A 20,683-nucleotide genomic window follows, 5' to 3' on the forward strand; every position below is an offset into this window, starting at 1 on the left:
TATAAGGGTCCCTGGAGTATTTTTCTTGTATAGAACGGCTTCAATTACTTTGATTTTTAAATTCATACTTGGCATGGGAAAATTAAATTTCATCTGAAAGGCGGTGAAAAAAAGAATCAGGTTGACACTTTGAATATCCAAGCACATTAACTTTATTTTAAAATTCAACGCTATGTTATTGAATTGATTGTATGTCATAACTATACTGAGCAGAAAACTAACTTCTCAGAAAGAGACTTCATGAAAATCCAGAGACAATAAGCATGAGATGAATGTTTATAGGATGTTTAAATTTTTATTACTTTGGCAGACATGGTAGTTTCCTATATTAAAGACAATATCCTGTAAGTGGATTTCCTTTTAAAGTAAGTTCCTATGCCATTTGGTTGTTCCCCTCACCACATTCCAAGGCATCTACATGGTCTTTTATGAATGGCATATATTTATAAAAGCCTTTTGTATCTCCTAAGTTTTGAAACACATTAGGAAGCCAAAAATCTCTAAGGATTTATGATTTTAGGCTAAAAAGACAGCGTGTTCATAGATTAATAATTTCTAAGCCAGACCATATACTCTCTGAATATGTGTATCAGTTCTACTTTAGGTCTTTGTTATTGGATCTTTCATAATTTTCAGCATCATGAAGACTACATCATGTCTTAGCAGAATGACTAGGGACAGCATTTACCAGGGTCTTTTTCTCTAGCTCTGTATCCTTTTTCAGTTTACCTTCTTATTTTCCCAGACTTTTTTCATCCCCTTTTCCATCTCTCAATCAAAATAAAGTGGCAGATTCTCATAAATTTAAGAAACTAAAGGTTTTCTACTTCAGAATTGAGTACAGGAAACTTTTCCACTAGGAGCTTCCTCATTCTTGGTTTTGAATACAATTAGTTGATCTTGTTTTATTTTGTTTTATTCAATCTCTTTATTCACATCTATTGAACTCTATTATGTTCCAGACTTAAGGTTAAGCCCATGAGGAATCTGGAAGTAAAACAGTCCCTGTTTTACAGAGGACCATTCCTGAGAAGTTGAGATGTAAACATATCAGCCCCACCTATTTTGTAAAGAAGAGCAACGGGGATACAAAGGTTGCCCAAAGCAAAGCACGATGCATTCCCCTGCCCCGCCCCCCTTCCCCACCCCCTCCCGCTGGGAGATCATGTGAAGGTTTCCAAGAGGAGCTGCTATTAAGATAAATATGGTAAAGAGTACTAGACATCCAAAAAGTTCAGTGCTAGTTGGCAGGGTCTTTTGGTGAGTTCGAGCATCTGATTGTTACTTTACTAAGTGCCTTCTGTGAGCAAGGTAAGCCATCATCAGGTCAGGCTTCAGTCCATATTCGCAAGGAGCCTGTGCTTATTTTCAAACAGGGAGTTTCCATCTTGATTGAGCAGCCATAGGAAAAGGCAATCAGAATGGGCTGTTCTTGGCACTCTACCTTTCCACCCCTTCTTTAGCCTCTTCAGGGAGAGTGAATGTGGCTAAACATCAAGAGGGATTCATATAGATGTCACAGAGGAGGAAGTGTACCTTTCTCTTCTCCCTACTGGAGTCTTTATGCTTTACTACCAGGGCCCTTGGCTCTGAGGTTTGTAGTAGAGATCAGGGGAATGGAAGATGGGCATTTGTTCCTGTAGTGGATAACAGCGATGTGGCACTCTTTACTGGCACTCCTTCCTCCTGCCTTTTCAGTACACATCACTGAATTGATCACAGTACCCTTCTTGCTGAGCTCAGATGGGACCTTGCTATCTTTCTCAACACAATGCTTTGAGCAGCCATTAATAACTGATTATAAATTGGTATGTAAATTGAAATATTTTGGCTTTTCTTGACCTAGAATTTTGAGAAAAAGGGTTAGACATGTACTCACCTCATAAATTGTGAGGTGCTCCCACCTCCCAGTTTATCAGGGTGGAAAACAGACAGGCTTAGGAGAGAGAATCCTCATTTAGAAAGCAATAGATTGGGTGGTGTTTCCCCACTGGTTTTTCTCTTGGGAACCCAAACAGAGACAGGGTGGGACATCGTTCCTACTGATTTAGGGGAAGGTTAACAGGCGTTAGGGAAAATCAGCTAAGTCAAGTAGCTTACATATGGGAAACATTTTAAGGGCAAAAATTTGTGTTAAAAGTCCTTTCAAACAGTTCTAAAATTTGAATTTTTGCCTTTTCCACATAACTTTCTAAAGTTCCCAAGTCCTATCTCAAGTCTCACATGCCCAGGACACCTTCATTTGACACTTCGTCCTGGGAACATGCTTGCCTCTGTCCCTCTGTAGTCTCATTCTCAGAAACACTCATCTGCACTGAATCATGTATTGTCTTGGGTTGTTGGAAACGTTTTTACATTTCCAGGAAAAATCTTCTCATTTCTTGAGGCAAAGGAGTCATTCCTCTCTGGTGCAGTCTTATTGTTGATACAAGGCTAATGATGGTGAGAATTTATAACGTTAAGAAAGGAGAACTGGAGAGGACATAAACATGCTATTTTAGTTACCTGTGACAAAGCTTTCCCAAAAGTGTACTGGGAGGAACTATGTTCATATATAAGGAGAAGAGAGGTTCCATGGCCAAAAGAGTATGAAAAAATCTAAGTTAAGCAAAACTTAATAGAATTAACAAGGCAAAATTAGTTATTGCTACCATCTATTGTGCAGTTGCCAGTCATTCTGCTATGTATTTTACACATATCAATCACTTCATTGAATTTCATCAGCAGTTTTATGAGGGAGGAATTATTTTATTTTCATTTTGTAGATGAGAAAATGAAGGCTCAGACAGGTTAAATAACCAGCTTAAATTAATAGCTAATAAACGGAGGAGCCAGGAATCAAACTTGTTTGAGCCTAGTGCCAAGCTCTAATTACAAGATTAAAAAAAAAAACTTTAGAATCTCCCATAGCTTTTAATACTTTTCTATGCATTTGGAATCTTCAAGAGAAAGGTAGAATAGACAGCATTTTGCAAGCATATTTTCAGAAACCACTTTTCCCCTCAAATTATCCTCTGAGACTAGTGTTCTGAGGAATATATTTTGGATAAGAAGAACTCAGATTTTATTAAATGTACAGTTTAATCTTTATTAACAAGCTTTTATAGACACTGTGTCATTTAATTCTCATAACCTTGGCACAAGGTACATTAGGTATTATGATAGCCATTACACAGGGGGAGATTTAGATATAGCAAATTCAAGTAACTTTCTCAAGTTTCACGCTAAATTATTGAAGAGTAGAAGATGGAATATAGTCAATTAATGGAGCTATAAGAGAATATAAAGTAAATTTTCAACATTTTTATTGCTGGTTATCAGGATATAATGAATATTAATTGTATTTTGATAACAATAACCAACCTTCACTAACTTAAAAATGAACTTAAATACGTGTTAAATTATTCCTCTTTCTACAGTTCTGCCATGCTCTTGAAACAGTTATGTTAGAGAAGGGAAAGAAATCATTAGTAGAATGAAAATAAACTGTAGAACTTGCCACTAAGAGGGAGGTAAAAGGATGGAAGGGATAGACCACTGATGAATATGGACTATATTTTTAAGAAAACTTTTCAGTTAAACTTCAAACACGTGTAGGTTTAAACTAAGCCAAAGACCCGTACCCAAGTATATATATTGGGTATATACGTCTTTAATCTGGTGGTTTGAGAAATATACGTCAATTTTACCTTGTTGGACATTCGATGATGAGCCACAAACAGAATTTTCAAGTGATAAATCATCACTGTAATTGATGGCCTTAAAACAGTCTTTTCCCAATATCATTGGTTTTATTAAAAGCTTTTGTCCAAGTGGTAGCTCGTTAATTGAGTGACCTGCCTTAATATCTTGCTCACTGATAAATACACATTGTTCAAAGCCAACTGTTAAATCATGGTACTTTGATCACCATATTCATCTCTGTGGACATTTTCTTTTCACCTGCATTCACAGTAGCATCTTCATCATTGTTATTGATACCCTTATATTTGCCTGTACGTAACACTGTCCTATCCCTATCACTCCAGGAAAACATAACAGGCATTAATGAGGATAACATTCAGCATTTTTTCATTGACAGCTAGTTTTCACTTTGTACTTTTTTTGGTAAACCAAGGTGGTTTTCGCTATCTTCTTTTCATTACATTCATGGAGTCCTTCAAATCTTCACATGTAAGCTTATTTTTAAACCTTCATTTTCAAAGTCCATGCTAAGCATTTGTTACTGTTGATTAATTGACATTATTCCAACATTAACAAAAGTATAAATGGCATCGAGACTGAACTCTTTAAGGAAATTTTGACTCCTTTAGTTTCTTGTTTAATATAGCAAGCATAGAATTTTTAAAAAAGTATTTCGAGTTTATTTTTCATGAATCATAAAATTCTTTGGCCATGGGGCTTTATTATAGATATCATATTGCAGGGAAATAAATACCAACAACTTTATCTTTCACAAGAACTTTGGGAGAGAGACATGCAGATCTAAAATTTTCTTCCAGTCCAATTTATGCCTCTGGTATAAAGTATTGTTGAATCTGTCAGGAAAAGATTTCATGATAAGTGCATATATTTCTTTCTTTTAAAAGCATTATTGAGATATCCATATATAATACAAAGCCAATTTAAATTGTTTAATAGTTTTTAGTATAGTCACAGATTTGGGGAACCATCAACACTATCTACTACCAGAGCATTTTTATTATCTCCAGATGAAACCATGTACCTATGAACAGTCATTCTCCATTCCCCTCACCTGGTTCCTGGCAAACATTATTATACTTTCTATATAGATTTGTCTATTCTGAATATTTTATTCAAATAAAATCATATAATTTGTGATATTTTGTGACTGGCTTCTTTCACTTAGCATAATGTTTTCAGATTACACCCATGTCATAGCATTTTGGATGTTGGCTTTTTTCAGTTATTGCCATGTTTTTTCTTACAGCCGTCTGAGGCACTGGCATATGCAAACAGAGTGACCGTGTTTGTTGGCCTTCTTAAGACCTTTTCATGCACTCCGTTGTTGATGTTTTTCTAAGAACACAGTGCCAGTTCAGAGCTGTTCTGCAAGCCTTGTAAATTGGTTCAAGGTTAAGGTTTTCATCAGATGTTATCTTTGCCAATTTGCAAATATAAGTCTCACAATTAGCAGAACATTTTTCACCTTTTGATTTCAGATTTTATACTACTAGGGCACAAGTAACTTTTCTGCAGCCGATATTCTGAATGTTCACACTTAATGTTCAGTTCTGTAAAGCATATCGTAGCAAGCTTCAAAGCTGAAAAACCAGTTAATGCCATAGGTCCACTCTTCGTTAAAAAAAAAAAAATCCACTCAACACACTGTTAAGATTTCATTTTTCAAGCTTTTCAATGTTTACCCATTAGTGCTTGGTCATCATTATCAGTGTAAAACTCCCACGACTTGTCATTTTTTTTTTCTTGTCATGTAGATTCTTCACCATACTTATCAGTAGATAGATGTTTTTAAAATAGACCTTCATTAAACTTTTGCAATAACTCTGCTTTCTGTACTATTGGTCATGATGTTGCTTTTTCTCCTTACTGTTACCTATTGGTGTATATTTAATTCTTTCTGCTATTTTTATAATGTCATTAAAACAAAAGTTAGAAAACAGCAAAGAGCAACAGAGGTGCTTATGGCTGGCAGGGTCACTGATACACAACTGATAACTCACTTCAGTTCAAGTCGGGTTTTGCCATAAATGATTTTGGTGCTAAATTTAAGGGAAAAAAACCTTTCAGTTTTTAAACTTATTTCAGTTTTTTTAAGTTATATTGAGGTATGACTAATAAATAAAAATTGTGTTATCTTTAAACTGTAACAATTTGACATATATATGTGTGTATGTATACACACACACACACACATGTTGTGACATAACCATGATCAAATTAACACATCCATCACCTCACATTTTCTGTTTTGTGTGTGTGTGTGTGTGTGTGTGTGTGTGTTTGTGTACACTTAAATCTCTTCATAGCAAATTTCAAGAATACAAGACAGTATTAACTATAGTTACCATGCTATATAATAGACCCCCAAAATTTACTCAGAACTGAAAGGTTGTATCCTTTGACCAGCATCTACCCATTTTCCCCAATCCCTAGCTCCTAGCAACCACTGTCCTACTTTCTGGTTCTATGAGTTCAACTTTTTTAGATTCCACATATAAGTGAGATCATGTTTTTCTGTGTCTGACTTATATCACTCAACGTTATGTTTACCAGGTTCATTCATATTGTCACAACTGGCAGGAATTTCTTCTTTTTTAGTGACAATAATATTTTACCTAATATGTATAAAAATACAATATATAGATTTATGGTATACATATAAAATGCAATATATGTGACATATAATGATATATAAATGTGATATATGTAGATATATAAATATAACATTTATAGAAATACAATATATATCACATTTTCTTTATCCATTTATCTGTCAACAGACACTTAGGCTGTTTTCATATTTTGACTATTGTGAATAGTACTGCAATAAACTTGAGGGTGCAGATATTCTTTGGATTAATCTAGAATGGCTGGATCATATGGTAGTTCTACTTTTAATTTTTTTGAGGATCCTGCATACTGTTTTTATATTAGCTGTACCAATTTACTTTCCCATCAGCAGTGCACAAGGGGTTCCCTTTTTCTTAATACCCTTGGCAATACTTTTCAATATTTCTTGCCTTTTTGATAATAGCTATTTTACCTTTTTGATAATAGCCATTTTAACGGGTGTTAGATAATATCTCATTGTGATTTTAATTTGCATTTCCCTGGTGATTATTTATATTTAGTGCTTTTTTATTTGCCTGTTGGCCATTTGCATGTCTTCTTTGGAAAAAAGTCTATTCAAGTCCTTTGTCCATTTTAAATTTCAGGGTGAGTTTTGCTATTGAGTTGTATGAGTTCCCCATACATTTTTGGATATTAACCTTGTATTGAATATATGCTTTGCAAATATTTTTTTCCCATTTTGTAGGTTGCCTTTGCATTTTATTGTTTCCTTGGCTATATAGGAATCATTTCAATTTTTAAAACTTCAGGTTTCAGGAATAAGAAAATCTAATAAGCGATTATGGCCTTTATTTCCTGAGTTAAATGCTCCTTGTTTAGGCTTCCGTAGTTCTTTACACACATCTTTATCATGGCTCTTGGGACATTAACTTGAAGCTGATATGTTCACAGCTCTCTTGTCTGTTTCTATGATAGACTATGAGGAACTGTGTCTTAATCATTTTTTTCAGTGCCTGCTAATTAAGAAGCTCCTGCATAAATACAAACTTCAGGTGATTTAGATGTCTAGGTGAGAGGGACTGGTGTGGTGTGGGCTATAGCAGATGAGGGAAAACGGAGTGTTAGAAAGAGGTATGTTTACAACAAGGTTTCTTCTGCACTATTTACATTTTGAACCATATAGTTCTTTGAAGTGGGGTGCTGTCCTATGTATCATAGGATATTTAGCAGCATCCTTGGCCTCTGCTCACTGGATGCCAGTAGCATCCTTCCCTCACATCCTGTGTGAATCTAAACTATCTCTAGACATTGTCAAGTGTTCCTGGGGAGAAAAATCGTCACCAGTTGAGAACTGCTGATGTACACAATCTTGGACTAGAGAGTTGTAAACACCTGGATTGAAATATTTTTCTGTCTTTTATGAGCTGGGCAAGTCAATCTGTAAGATCCTCCAGTATTTCATTTATAAAGTGGGTATAATAACAGTATATATTCACTAAGATGATTGTGAAGATTACATTGAGAAAGTGTAAGACTCTGTGAGATCTCAAAATATGATAGCTTCAAATGTCAGTAGTACCTGGGTATACCCAGTATTCAGGTATAGAGTGAGTGGATCTGGATCTATAGTTGTATCTGCTTCTCTCCATATGTCTGTGTGTCTGTATGTGATTCTGTGTCTCTTGCTCCATTTCTGTCTCTGTCTCTGTTTCTCTATCTCTAAGTCTCTTTTTGTATCTCTGCATCTCACTTTTTCTTTGTGTCTTTCTGTCTCTTTGTCAGTGTGTCTCAGTGTATTTTTCTGTCTCTGTGTTTGTCTCTGTCCCTATCTCTCTAAATCTCTCTTTCTTTTTCTTTCTCTGTGTCTATGTGTCTCTCTTTTCTGAGTCTCTGTGTCTCTTTATCTCTATCTGTCATAGGACATGGGAGAATATACCAATATGGTAGTGCACTCTGACTGATGTAGGCAGGGCCAGAGCACAGAGAGCTTTGCCTGCTTAGAAGTATCAGAGGGACAGATGTTCCTGTTAGAGTAGCAGACTGTAGCAAAATTTTCTATGCTTGATCTGATAAGACTTTGGGAAATAATTAAGGTTTCAGAGATGAGGATAATAATATTGCAGGAGATTTTGTAGTAGGAAAAGATTGGGGTTATGGAAATGAATCAGCATGTGGTGATAGCAGTGTAGACATGAGGTGATGAAGATTAGATTCAGAATGATGCAGTTGGAATGCTCAATCCAAGGAAGTAGTAGTAGAACTCTGTAACTGGTAGGGTAGGGTATGTGATAGAATTGAAAATGTGTGGGCTTTTGAATCAGACAAATCAGAGTTAAATGATTGATGCTGCCAAATACTAGTGGAATGTGGGGCAAACAACTCAGTGGCACTGAGCTGTGGTTTAACTCTAAATGGTGGTTATAATGCCATTATGAGGCACAGTCATGATGGTTTGAGACTGTGTGTAAAGTATAGCAGGAAATATTAAACACTCAATAAAAGGCAGGTATAATTTATAGGGATTAAAGGAAAGAGATCAGAGTTGAGTTGTCTTGTGACAGAATAGGTGCTAAGTAGACACAATCTGATTTTACGTGGAGCAGGTGAATTTAAATCTGGTTGTAAGGATAAGTAAATTTTCTAAAGCAATGGAGGCTTCTGGTAAAGCAGCCTCACATTTTATAGCACTGCTGGGCATCCATGTGTTCCCAACCAGGTCATTTATAGTTTTTACGAGCCTAGATAGATTTGGAACACTTTGGTTTGCACTTGAATACAAAATCCTCCCCCTCCAAGAAGTACCATGAAATATGACTGAAGAAATCCCTGATACTGTTTATACTATGGCATGGATGTGGAATACGATGAATGAGAGTAATAGCTAGTAACCAATATTAGATCATGATGACAAGGAAATTCATTGTTAAGAACTTTCCTATACAGAACGGTTAGTACTATAAATCCATTTTCTCAGTCAGAAAGTTACTTTTTGAGAAATTATCCTTTCCACCTCTACTTTGCCTTTTCATGGTACTGTGGTTTGATTTAATGCCTCTCTCTTGATGCCTGCTTTTGCACAAAATGCTTTTCACTTCTGTAATGCTATGCCATTCACTGATAATCATTAATACAGAATGCTGGGGCTGGTTGCAGGTTTTATTAGGCATTGTGATAAATTTTGTATTTGTGTATTTCTTGGTTTTGTGAGTTTGTCTATGAAATAGGCATGAGTTTCACAGTGGCTTTTGGCCATGAGCCTTGGATAGTATATATATAACAGCTTTAAAATCTCCTTCATCTATCTCTGACCTCCCTTTTCACATTTATTTGTAGGGTTTTGTGTGGGACTGGAATAAATGTGATCTGGTGGATAGCTATGGTTTCTGCCTGCCCTACATTCCTTCTTTTTGATAAATTGTACCCTGCTTTTCTGTTGGAGGCCCACTGCCAATTCCATGTTGTACTGGTTGTACTATCCATCTTGATTACCCTGGGAAGGACATGCCATTTGTTTCGGCTAGAATACTCCATTCTCCAGTCATAGTGATCAGTACATAGATTGGCATTTTTATTCATTAATTCAACAATATTTTACTGTGTGCTTACTATGTATTAGGTACTGGTGTTTCTTTTGAATATGATAGTAAGAAAACTAGGGTCTCTATGCTTACAGAATTTACATTCTAGGTGAAGAAGACATGAAGCAAACCAGTAAATGGAAATACAATAAAATGTCAGATAATGGTTTTAGTTAAAAATGAAAAAATCATGTAAGAGGATTGAGACCTCCATGATGAAGTGACGTTTTATCTTAATGAATTGAGGGGATAAGTCATATTAATACCTTCAAGAAAAGTATTTTTCAGTAGGAGGAACTTCAGATGTAAAGGTCCTGAGGCTGTAGCGAGGTGGGCAACATGACTAAAATAGCATGAGTGAGGACAGACTAATAGGGAATGAGGACAGAGAGGTAGCCAGGGACCAAATCATATAGGAGCTTGGAGTCCAGGATAAGAACTGATTGGATTGTGAAGGGAAGGCATCAGAAGTTTTTGAATACAGCAATAAAGAAGGTTTAATTAGAATCATCCCTGAAATTTCATATGTGGGTACTGGGTGAAAAAGTGTGCTTTTTTATCTTTAGGATAATAAGCTCTGAATATGATATAAGATGGAACTGCCTAAAATGCTCTTTCTGGCCACGTAGAGAAAAGTATTTACAGCACTGAAACAAAGGAACCAATACAAAAAGGGAAGCAGAAAAAAAAACAGATAGGAAAGGAACAGAAAGAAAATATGCTCTATCAACATAAGACTCTGGATCCAGCCATTCCTGAAATTCCTTATATGAACTAATACATTTAATTTTTTTTTTAACTTCTGTCGAGTATGATTTAAGTGAGGTCATTTGTCACCTAAAGAGTCCTGAATAATAATCATTGTTTTCTTGGTAGCCATTAGCAATATCCAATTTTTATTTATTATTCTATCAGTTATGACTAATACAACCCCTAATTTTACACTATCTTATGTGAGTCTCATAATAATATGATGAGGCAGGCAGATAAATAATCTCTGGCATAGTGATGAGAAAGGGGTCAAGGATATTTCAACAAGTAATTTGCTCAGTGTTAAGTAGGTAATTATTCAGAGAGCCAGAATTTGAAAGAAGATTTATGTGACTATAAAATCCATACTTTTCCATTCTATGATAGTTTAGAAGTTTCTGTAGTGGCTTTAAAATATGTTCTCAAATTCTCTAATATTCCTCCTTTCAAGGAGTGGAGACTTGACTAAAGCTCTATGACAGAGGGCAACTTTGGAGTTTAGGTCATAAAAGACAGTGTGATTTCCTTGGTCTCTTTTGGATCATTCACTCTGAGGGAAGCCCATTACCATGTTATTAGGACACTCAAGCAGTCCTGTGGAGGCCCGTGTAGTGAGGAACTGAGGCTTCTAGCCAATAGCCATATCGGTGAAGCTGGTCCTTTGGAAGTTGATCCTGCATCCTTGGTCAAGCCTTCAGATGTCTGCAGCCTCAGCTGAAGTCCATATTGTGGTCTCATCAGTCACTGAGCCAGAATGCCTCAGCTAATCCAGCTTGGATTTCTGATCCTAAGAAATTGTGAGATAGTAAATATTTGCTTTGTGCTGTTGTGTTTTGGGGTAACTTATGTAGCAGTAATTACTACAGTTATCTTCTCAGATTTCTTCTCAGCTTTGATGCCTTCACTGATGAGATTGGTTTCAAGACTCTTTTTGGCATTTAAAAATAGCTACACCTTCTTCCCTTCGGTGACTAATTGGTCTGATTTCTAATGAAAGATAATGTCAAAATTTCAAGTGTAAATGATATCACTGTAGATTCCATTTCAAAATTGCTCTTTGCTTCTCTAAAGAGGAATACTTTGACCATGATGATATAATTGAATGTTACCACAACAGACCTAACAGTTCACTTCGTGTGAATTAGGACTTTAAGGGCAAATAGCTATGTCTTAGGCCTGGAAGTCTGCATTATGGATAATGATATCAGATCAGTAGATTAGGAAAAAACTAGGTCTCAATTTCTATAAACATGTAACAAAAATTAATAAGTTAATTGAAGCATTGTAAATAATAGGAAGAAATGGAATTGATTTAAATATTTAACAAAAGTGTCATTATGATATATCAGATAATAACAATGCATTATTATGAAAATATTAACATTTATAATGTGAAAAAATGTAGCAACATGGGAAAATGTGTGAAAATCATACAAATGAATAAGCTGAATATAAAATTGTAACTATGTTAAGATTATATAACTAGTCAATATAAATATGGATAAGGATAGAAAAGTAAAATTTAAAAGAGCATTTATTAGTCATATAATACTGTGTGTCAGAATCTCTACTTATACTATCACTTGTGTACTTATAAAATATTGCATTCAAATTTGACCTAATTTTTGAGATATGTCCTTATTAGTGGGACCATTGCCTATGATAATCTAAAATCTATAGTTTTATTAATGCAGTGCGAGTTTTGGATTTCTTCAGCTGCAGTTTATATCTATACTGTAAAGCAACTTTCTCAAGGCAATGTCCATGGGTCAAGTTCCTGAAATTTAAGGCTGGGTTAATGAGGTCTAAGTATTTTCATGTGTGACTCTATTGCTTTGGTAAAAGAATTGGGTCCAATATTTTAAAAGTTTCTGGTTTAGAGTTTTCTAAATTTTACTTACCTTTAAGATTATGGTTGCAGCCACGAACCACCTATACTATTATTCATGAGGTGTTTTTTTCTTTAAAAGAGTTATATGTTCATGGGTTGCTGTTGCCCCTGGCAGCCTCAGACATTGTTAATCCATTGTAGAAACCCAGATGATGACCCTAGATGTGGCCTCAGAATCTTCATCATCATAAGGACCCAGGGAGCCACATTTTCCAACCTCCCTTCTAAACATAATTGCATGACTAGATCTCACCAATGAAATGTGTATGGTTTGGAACAAATGAGCTTTTCTGTCTGTCACCTTCATTTCTAAGACATATCTGATGTTAACTGCTTTATGAAATGCAAATGGAGATATTTGATGAAAAGTTAAATCTACCTGGGTTGTTTCCAAATGAGGTGACAGGTTGGCTTTATAGCAGGATCTTTATTCTCATTCCACTGCCCCTTGAATCAAGGTGACTGCCTGTTCAGGGTTTTCTCAAGGTGCTTTGGAAAGAAATTTTTCTGAGAGGTAGGTTGGGTTATTATTTTTCCTAATTTTTTACTCCATTTTAGAAAGAGAATGTTCTATGTATCTGCGCCCTTTGGTGACTTTGGTGTTTCCTAGAGTAGGAGGAGAATATTTCCTCACCTATTAACATTGGACTTGACCATGTGACTTGCTTTGGTTAATAGAATGTGGTAGTAAGCAGAACTTTAAATATGCTTATGTGGTTTGGTCTGGCTCCTCGCATTAGAAGAACATGTTCCAGGTTGCTGGCTCAAAGACAATATAGTGATATTGGAGCCAAGTCAAACCAAGCCCAGTAGAGTCACAGACTACGTGCAGAACCATCAGTGAGAAATAAATGCTTAGTTTCAGGAGCCACTGCATTTAGGGCCTTTTCATTACACATCTACTTTGCCACAAAAGCTGACAAATATATTCAGTAAATACAGTTGTCTCGAAAGTACAATTTCTGCACAAGAACACTGAGGGGAGAAGTAAAAGAAGTAGACCTCAAAGAAACTGCCAATTTTCAGAAGAAAAGAGGGAAAAGAGTAAGAAAAGAAAGCATGCTAACAAAGATGCTGAAGATAGATGTATTAGATAAAGAGGAAACCAATAATAAGTTCTTCCTGGGTAAATAAATATTTGTTAACAAAATGCAAGTGTAATGTGCAAGACCTTCTTACGTGTGCTCTTGCATCTGGACTAGACATGTTTGAGGATTATAACACTGCACTTTAGGTGGAGTCCCACTGCTACCTGTTGCTTCAGGGTCCAGGGGATAATTTCTCCTTCAGTAACTTATTTGAAATCCCGTTCTCAAATAATTTCTTAAAACACAGGGTTTGTTCTAAAAAGGGAATAAGACTTGAAGGGAAAATGTGCTACCTTTTAATAGCAGGAAGGCGAGTCAGTTCATGCTTGTAGTTTGCACAGTTCTCTAGTCTAGGATTTTATAAATTTCATTCACTCTTAGAATTGTGGTTCATTACATACCATCTGTACTATTTATATAATTTTTTCTTTACATTGACTCCTCACTTATTTTTCATTCAGAAGTAAATTTATTTTACATTCATAAAAGTGGAAATCCAGGCCCACTGTTGTAGATGCAGCCAGCTGTCCACCAATATTTGGACCAGTCTTCATGGTAAAGAAATATTTCTGGGGCATTCCTCAGATAGGGGCCACATTTTCCAGCCTCCCTTTTTTCTAGATTTGGCCCAGAGACTAGATCTCACTAATGAACTGTGAGTGGAAGTGAGGTTCACTCTGGGCCCAGAATTGTAAGAAGTGTGTGTATGTATGTTACACATATCTATACTGTTTTTGCCAGCTGTAAGCAAAACTTAGGGCATGGCAGGGCCACAGATGGAAGCAGCCTGGTTTCCTAATTCACTAGGCATGTGAAAGCAGGGGCCACCAATCAGGAGTGTCCTCCACAGACTCTTACCTGAGCAGATATGAATGAACTTCAGTTGTGTTTAGGTTACTTTCAAGCTCATTTGTCACGGCAGCTAGCATCACCCTTATTATATACTTACAATGAGGTAGCTACAAAAAAAATTTACTTACCACCTTCTACCTTGAGTGCCACCCCTGAAGTATAGGGCCCATTGGGAAATACCGTCTGGTTGGTGCTTGCATGGACAATGATAAAATGTAAGCAGTATTTTCTTTTTTGTTCCTAGGCTCTTGATGCTGGTCAACTAGAACATTGTTTTTTCTTTTTTAATGTTTGTAAGCCGCTGTTGAGATGTCACTGATCTTGACATACTACCAAATCGTGTCAGTGTTTCTTCTGATTCCCAGGAGGAAAACAGTCAAAGCACAAACACTCTATTATTAATAAAAGGGAGTGACTGACAGGTCAAGCAGGACGTGTTCCTCTTTAGAGTGCTTTCAAAGTGCAAGTTATTTAATTGACAGTGTCCAGCACTCTGTCATTCCAAAGCACTCACTAGTTCTTTTGCTGAGAGCTGTGGTCACCAGTCATGACCCAGCATGCTCACCCAGGGTAAGCTCCAGAAGGCTTCTTCTAGACCCACCTTGCTGTTTCTCTTGTGTTCCTTCTGTGACTTTCAGAAAGGTTCCTGAGGAGAAAGTTAAGAGTTAGGAACTTCTTCGTCTTCGAAACCTGACATATTAGTTAGGGTTAGTTATATTAACTGCTGTATCATAAAAATACTTTTCTGGTGTTCCTGGCCAGGAGTCATCTTTTGCTCTTGCATTCAGGGGCTGGGCTGCTTTTTCTCTTGTTGCCCTGTTCTCCTCTGGGGCCTAAAAGTCCTTCCCACTAAGCTGCTGGGTATGTAACAGTGGATCTTTGGTGGTAGGCTTCTTTCACAGTAATTTCGCAGTGAGCATTTTACAAACTACTCTTCTCAGCAAATGCAGGCAAACAACCAAGTTGTTCTTAGACTGTTTTGTGAACCTTATTTTGCCATGCCAAGATTTCTGGCACAGCCCATTTTCTGTGAGACCTTTTCCCAGCTGCTCTATTATTCTGGAGGCCTCTCCGACTTTTCGTTCTCATTACAAAGCTGCTGATAGGCCCCATTGAACTGAGCCTTGGCTGAGTCAATTACGATGAGGAAGTGCTTACTTATTTTATTAGCAATGATCAATTATTTTCTTTAGTGTAGACTAAGAGTGAATCTCTAATATGCATGCACTTAGCCCAGCAATTGGTGTGGGCTCTTTATAACATCATTTCGCATACAGATAGCACCAGGCTGCAATTTTCTCTGTGCATAGGACCTAGCACCTGCTTTTAGTGCTGGGCTTGGTGATTGGGAGTCTGTGTGGAATTGGTTATTGAGTGCCTGGTGGGAAGAGCCTTATGGGAGTCAACTTTCCTAGTGAATTTCCTTGTATTATTAGAATTCTTTAAAGTGAAAGAGGCTGAGAGGACTCTAGGAGATGAAGGTCTTTTGACTCTATAATACTTAAGCTATTTAATATTTCCTAAGATATTACTGCTGCCTGGTCTCATACAAACATTTATACCACCACCTATGTCCTGAGATGTACAAAAAAAGAAACGTCTCAAGCATGTTCTGTTTGCTCTCTTTATTTCCTGAGTGGTGCTTTCATACATTCCTTTTTTTCTTCATTCTTGGATCTCTGTTAGCTTGTTACCTTACCTGTCCTTCTACTAGGCAGCTTAATGGTGAAGAGCATGAGTTTTGGAACTACTCAGCTAGACTGGGGCCTAGGCTCGGCATCATTGCTTATTGGTGTGATTTGGGGCAATATATCTATTTTTTAACTTCTTGAAACTTAGTTTCCTTATGTGTATAATGGAGAAATAATAAAGCATATTGGGCAGCAACTAAACGTAGCTATTATTATTGGTCATGTTGTTGTCTCATCTATTATAGATCTCCTGGCTGAAGCTTCACTTGGTTGGAATTTCATATCTCTGCTATCAGCTCAGCAATTCATAATGTTTGGGGTGGTAATTTTCCTGAATCAATCCAGAAATTGATTATTGAAATTGGTAATTTTCCCAAATCCTCCTCATTAGGAAACTTGATAATGATGGTGATACAAAATAATGAAAACAATAATGGATAAATGATAATGAGTACAATATAATAAAAATAATAATGGATAAGCTTTACTGGAGGCTGATGTGTAAGGCTCTACACATAGCACTTTGTGTGTAAATCATACATTTGATCCCTCTACAAGTTCTGTGTATTAGATATCATGATTTCCCATCTTACAGATGAGAAAACTGAGGCCAGACTCTTTACATATCTCATGTAGGGCGCTACAAATAGTAAGTAGCAGAGCCAGGATGTAAACCCAAGTCTGACTCCCAGGTGCTTGTTCTTAACTGCTATTGACACTGTCTTGAAAAAGTGGGCAGGACTCATAAAACAGTTCTTGGTCTCTCAAAAAACATTTTCCCCTTTCATCCTCTTGGCTGTCAGTGCACAGCATTTACTGTATCAGTTAGGAAACCAGAACCACCCCAGTTATCTCAGACTGAAGGAATACAATCTAGAGAATTGGTTACATGGTATTAGAAGGCTGTAAGAGGAAAAGAGGACACTGAAGTAGCACAGAATAGTAACTACAGGAAGCAGCTGTCACTCTAGGGAAAAAGTTATGGTACCAAAGCTAGGCGATCAAGGGGAAGGGGGTGCTGCAGGGCTCCGACTCAAGGCTTGTTATGTATCTGGCACTTTGGCCACTGAGGGGCCCCAGAATGGGGATATTGTGGGACTGGTACCCTGAATTCTGCAAGATAGGCGGTATCTGATGCTTTTGAAATAAGGCTATCAGGAGCTGACCCCCTGCCCCCAGTTCCTCCATTGCAGAACCTAACTGGGAGTTGGTTAACAAGAATACCTGGGAAACGGTTTGTAGGCTCCCAGGCCAGCATCATACAGAAGAATGGAGAACGTGAGGATGGGCTGAAAGAAATGAGAGCATACTAGGTATGATTACTATTTCCTGACGGAAGTGATGGTTAATATGTGCTTTGGCTGTATAAGTGGGCAGCTGCCTATGAAGAGAATAAACCTGGCTGAGGTAACTGAAGAGGAATTTTCTTTTCCTGTATCCAGATAACTTGTTTTGTAATGATTGATATGATTTTAGGGCTTTAACCCAAATGCAATCTTTCAAAGGTGGCAGTATTTGTGTGGCCTTAGATGGAGGGGCACATCAGCCTGCTGGGTCACTGCCCAGAGTAATTAGCTCTATTGAGCATTTTTCCCTTTTAGCCACAAATCATCCTAGTAAAAGTATAAGAAACTCCATAGCTGGCCCAGCACCATGTCTAATTTCCTGGGAGACTTTCCTTCTCTTTGAATTACCCATTTGCTCTTGTGAGAAAATGCTTTCAGGTGGAGGAAGAGCTTGGCAGTGGATAGGGGAGAGGAGAGAGCCTGCAATCTGAAATGCTCAGTGGCAATTTCACGTTAGGCAGGCTTGTCACAGGACTGATGAATGGTCCCTTCTAGCGTGCTTGGTAGTGCTGTTAAAACCTCCCTCAGGTCCAAGTGGAGGCGAACTTCACATATCTGCATCCAGAGACGGTAGGTGGTGCTGTGGTGTTAAAAGATGATTAAAGGAGAATGAGAAAAAAAATTATGGAGAAGCAGAAGGTTGGGGGACTGGCTTAAAGAAGGGCAAGATGAATATGCATTCTCATTCAGTGTCTTTCCAATTCAGGCAAGCATTTCCCCTATCAGAGCTGGAGTTGCATGGCAAAGTCCAATTATAGATGGCATTGGACTCTTTCAGATCACATTGCAGACGCGTCAGTGACATCCTGCTGCCTGGATGTGCTGGGTGTACCTCTGGCAACAGAAGTTTGGCTTTTTCATTCCCTTCCATCCTGTTTTTTTTTTCTTTCTTGCATTTCTTTCTCACCTTACTGCTTCCCTTTCCTCTCATTTTCCTTTTTAAATTCCCCCTGCCTCTGACACGTATTCAGTAACACTTGTAGAAAGCACTATTTTCTGAGACACTGTGGGGTATCTGGGGGAAATGGGGATGAAAATAACATTCTTTTAATAGAAAGGAAATGACCATTTCTTACTCATATTAAGTCTAGGAACTGAGCTAGGCATTTTTTACATTCACTTTATCTCATTTAACTACTTAATTTATTCACATACATAACAAATGTTTCTTGAACACTTACTATGTGCTGGGTGGGTCATGGCCTGTGCCATTGGTAATAGGGACACAAGAGCATTAAAAAGCCACTGCTCCGTGTGTACCTTCTCCCCTGCTTCGGGGTCAGAATCTCGATGCTTTAGCTGCTCACATGACTTCCTCCAACATACTTGAAGCTCTGGAGCCAGACTGCCTGGGTTTGTATTTTGACTACTGTTACTTAATTTCTCAATGTTCCGGTTTTCTTATTTGAGAAATGGGATAATCATTCCTACTTCAAAGGATAGTTTTGAAAACTAAAGTAACATACACAAAAGTTTAGAACAATGACTGGCTTGTAGTAAGTATTCGATAAACTAGCTTTAATGATCATCATCACCATCTTCAAGTTATTAACAGAGTTACTTACTACCTTTGGAAGATACAGTGTAGCATCTTGTCCCCTCCTATGCCCCAAACTATGCCCCTGAAGTATGCACTAGATAAAAAGGGAGCAATTCACTTTTACCAGGAGTGGTCAGGGGAGGCTTCGCAGGAGGGGCTGAATTAGATTTGCCCTTCGCTCTGGGAACTTCTGAGGGACCTTCTGAACCCAAGAGGGTCATATACACGACAGAGACAGATTAGGCGTGTTGTTTTTGTTCTTTGTCAATTTCATATATTGTACATTTTTCAAACAGTTTCAGTGGGATCACACAATCCCTGAAGTGAAATGGATATATTTTGGGGGCCGCAGGCCTTAGGGTCAGGACCCGCAATTTGAGATCACTTGCAGGTTGAATATTCTCTGTCAAAATACCATAAGACAATATGAAAGTTTAGCAGGTGCTAAAGTTTAGCAGATTATTCTTGGCCGATGGGACCCCTAGACCAGGAGATGTACCCCTCCCCCATCATTCCAACACGGAGGTGGCCCTCAGCAATGACTGACCGAGGAAGGTGTATAAAATAGCCCAGTTGCCCTGCCTCTGGGTGGTTTCAACTCCATAACACACTTTGTTTCTGAGCTCCCAGTAAGATCAGGCTGAAATCCTTCCTGAAGGCACATGTTTACCTAGCTTTATCTCCTGCCTTATCCCATCTCCCTCACATCCCTGTAGGTTTCTCCTGAGAGTATTCTTTCAGTAAAGCATTTGCATAACAATATTCATCTGAGTCTCTGCTGGAGGGGATCTGGCCTAGTTTAGAGAGGAACCTGAGATAGCTATGTAGGAGGTACAGAGTGAATGCAGGGATTAGGGAGGAGGAGCTGTCGTATTGAGGCTCAGCTCCTCCCTTCACTCCATCTCTGCTGCATCCTCTCTCCTCACTCTTCCTGTGACATTTTTGTTAGTACTAGATGTGTAGGACAGCTTTTCAGGGAGCTCACCAACAGCAAGTGGCTTACATGGTCACTTTGGAGCCTTCTGATTTCAGACCAGAGTTTATCTCTTGAGCTATGGAAAGTGCCCATGCAGAGATGATCCCTTAATAAGCCTGGTGAACAGCAATGATTAATGTATTAGGGCTGGGGAGCTTCTACCCTAGCAAGCAGTTTTTTTTTGACTGAATGGACTAGGAAGATAAGAGAGAAAGTGCAGAATCATGTTTTGGTGTTTAATTTGGCAGCACATAGCTCATTTTAATTACTCTGAAATAATTATCTCTGGCACACAGCTGGGTTTGTCTTCGTGTAACTTGTGAGTCATTCTTTCACATTTGAATAAATCAGGCAGGTTGAAAAGGAAAGGTTGGAGCCAAATGACATATAAAAGGGGTTCAGTGATAAAGGTTCAGGAAATGGCAAACTTTGGACCTGATAGAGAAGACTAACTTGGGACATCATGTCTTTGTGTTGAGGCAAATGACATTAGCTATTGAAATCAGAAGCAGAGTCTTGAGGCTATTGTAGAAGAGCTATCAGAGCTGAATAAAGGTGGTGGTATTGGGGCTAATGGAAAAGGGGAATTCACCAAGGAAGACTTTATAGCATAGTGGTCAAGAGCACATATTTGGGGTTACACAGACTTGAATTTGAATTCATATTCCATCATTTACCATTTTAGTTACTTCGAG

Source organism: Rousettus aegyptiacus, unplaced genomic scaffold (assembly GCF_014176215.1).
Source record: "Rousettus aegyptiacus isolate mRouAeg1 unplaced genomic scaffold, mRouAeg1.p scaffold_m13_p_4, whole genome shotgun sequence".
Lineage (NCBI taxonomy): Eukaryota > Metazoa > Chordata > Mammalia > Chiroptera > Pteropodidae > Rousettus > Rousettus aegyptiacus.